Source organism: Sciurus carolinensis, chromosome 2, assembly GCF_902686445.1.
Source record: "Sciurus carolinensis chromosome 2, mSciCar1.2, whole genome shotgun sequence".
Lineage (NCBI taxonomy): Eukaryota > Metazoa > Chordata > Mammalia > Rodentia > Sciuridae > Sciurus > Sciurus carolinensis.
In genome coordinates this window covers 154,876,808-154,880,022 of record NC_062214.1, presented here as the reverse complement: position 1 = coordinate 154,880,022, position 3,215 = coordinate 154,876,808, and positions in this window count along the sequence as shown.

Sequence of the window (3,215 nt, the reverse complement as noted above, 5' to 3'; positions counted from 1 at the left end):
ATCCTCCCTCACCAATGCTTCTGGTGAGCTAGAAGTAGGGGCAGGCTCGCGGGAGGTGGGAGCCCGCGCACCAATCACAGCGTCGCCAACAGGTCGCGCCACGCCCCTCCGGTTCCTGTCTCAAGCTATTGGCTTCGTAGAGGGGCGGAGCCCCACTCGCACCGCCCCCAACTTCGAGGATTGGTAACTTGCAAGCACTTTCTTCTCTAGTCTGGTCCAATGGTGATCACTGCTCTGCCGGCAAATTATAAATAAAAATCGGGACCAACTCAGTCCAAAATGTAGGCAAACGCAGGTTTTCTGGTGCTCAGGAGGCGCAATACGAAATCCACGTGCATGTTTCTAAAATCCCGAAACCCTACATACAAGATCCTAGGCAAATTTGGGAAAAGAACATCAGGCACCTTAGGTTCTATAAAGTGAAATAACCTCACACCTGTTTTTGTTTAATCTAGATTTACGCATAGTCACAATAAAAACACAAAAAAAGGAGTCTTCACTACAAACAACTTATACAAGCCTTGCCATCCTTTTCAAGTTGGGCTTAATCATAGAGGGGAATCATAATTGCGTGTCCAAAATTCTCTTTAAAATGAAATAACCGGGGAGTAGTGGTGCACACCCGTAAATTCAGCTACTCAGGAAGCTGAGGAGGAGAATCCAAAGGGTTGAAGAGGCCAATCCAGGCAATTTAGCGAGACCCTATCTAAAAATTAAAAGAGCTGAAGGTGTATGCAGTCAGTGGTAGCGCACCCTGGGTTCAATCCCCAGTATCGAGGGTCGGGTAGTGGGGGAAGAAAGAAAAAAAGAAAGGAAGATAATCGTCTTTTTCCCTGCTTCCCCTTCCCCTTTTTCCTCCTCTCCCTACACTCCTCAAATTAGAATTCATTTTCACTTTAATAACTTTAAAACTTTTTTTTTTAATGAAGTATAAACTATAAAGTACAGGAAGTAACTAAAAGTCCACTCCCTCTCCTCACCTCCCATCCCCTCCCAGTCCCTCCCATCCCTGCCTTGAATCAGCTTCTCAAGATAGCCTCGCTGAAGATCTCTCAAAACACTTCTTTGGCTTGTATTTAATCCTAAAGCCACACCTAGTTACAGCTGAAACCCTGGAAACATAGTCTTCTTTTGGGCAGCAATATCCCCCACTACAAATCAGGATTTTGTTACTGAAGAAGAAAGGGAGAATGAACTTTGGAACGTCCCTGCCACACTCCAAAGTCACTATTAAAATACATGCTTGGGGAAGATGAATCAAGTTTGCCCTATGGCCTCACATATCCCTTGACAAAGGATCATGTGTCCTCTGGAGTAATGCTATTTGAGAAATTTGCTTTTATAACATAATTTTTTAAAAAAAATATTTTTAGTTATAGATAGACACAATGCCTTTATTTTATTTGTTTATTTTTCATGTGGTGCTGAGGATCAAACCCAGTGCCTCACATATGCTAGGCAAGCACTCTGCCACTGAGCCATAACCCCAACCTCTTATAGCATAGTTTTTAATTACTATATATTTGACTTGTACAGTTTATTTCATCAGCCCTCAATCGGAAATTTTTCATTACTATAAACAATACTGCAATGCTTGTTCTTAGAGTTAAATTATTCCTTAAGATAAATTATGAGGTGGGGTTTTAGTTTTAAAAACATGTACAATTTTAAGACTTTAAAGAAACACTGCTCTCCAAAAATGTATGAATTTGTATTCCCACCCTTTCTACCACAGTTTTACCATCATTTGGTATTGGCATGCCTTGGTCAAACTGAAAGGCAATTTTATTTAAAGGAAACAAAGAATTTTCATTATGAAACAAAGATGTAGGAAGTTGCAAATTAAAGTGGCATTAAACATATTCATCTAATTTTGTTCCCTCCTAAATCCTACTAAAATTATAGTAAAGAGATTTAAAATGTAAGTAAAAGATGAGAAAAACAAATAAAAACAATAGCAGTAATATATTGGAAGATAAAAATCAGGCAAATAAGAATAATTCACTAATCAGGTCAGGAAAGCCATATCCCAGACCAATAGTAAAGAAAATTGAGGCCTGACCTCATTTATATTGAAGAATTCTCTAAAAGAACAGAAACTAATACAAATTTAACTCCAGTCTTTACCATTTCCTGCTTGTTTATCTGCTACAGTCACTGAAACTTGTTTCTCTCCTGCTAACATAGATTCTTCCCAATGCATTCATTCTGCACAGTGCCGGGAAGTGGATTTTTCAGCACTTATTTTACTCCACAGACCAAATCCTGAACTCTCAAATGGCATTTCTTTGAGGATAAAATAGGACAAGGTCTTTGTTTGTCATATCCATTTCTACATGAGTCGATTTCCACTAATGCTCTCATTTATTTGTTTAAAAAGTGTATATTGAGTGTTAGATAAGTGCCATTGTAAAAGGCACTAGAGAAACAATAATAAAAATGACATATTCCTGTCCTTATGGAGTTTTTCAACTAATAGAAAAAAATAAATGTTAACTAAAGAACCTTGAACAAAGTCTAAAGGCTATTTAAAAGATGTTCATGGAAATGAGAACTCATGATGCAGGAATATAATGTAGATCAAGGAAAACTTCCTGAAGAACCAAGGATTGAGATGAGATGTGATGGAGAAAAGTTTACCAGTCAGTGGGACAGAAAGGTCAGAAGAGCACTTAGGATACGAACTATAGCACATACAAAGGCCTTGAGGTGGGAGAAATCACAACACACTTGAGAAACAAAAAAGTCAGTGTGGCTGAAGTAAGAAGAGTTAGAAGAAGTGCTGAGAGCTGAAGATGGAAAGATAGGTAGGGTGCAGACCATTCGGGAGTCTTGTCATTTTAACTACTTAAATTTACCCAAACAGCAATAAGAAACCACTGATGTGCTTGAAGGTTCAGGGATGATAGTCTACCTACATTATGAATCAATCACTATCACTACTGTAGAGAAAATTGATTTGAAATAGCTGAGGTGAATGTGAGTAAATATAGGGATGTCAATTACTAGGTTTTTTCACACTATTCAAGAAATAGTGCTAACTCTAATTAAAAGAGTGATGAGGACATGAAGCAAAGAGAATTATTTGTTAGAAATGGCTTTATCTGTAAGTGACAGAAAACCAACAATAGTATCTTACTAAAGATAAAAGTGTATTTCTCTCTGAACTTAAAAGTCTAGAGATAGGTAGGCAACATAGAGCCAATATAGTCCTT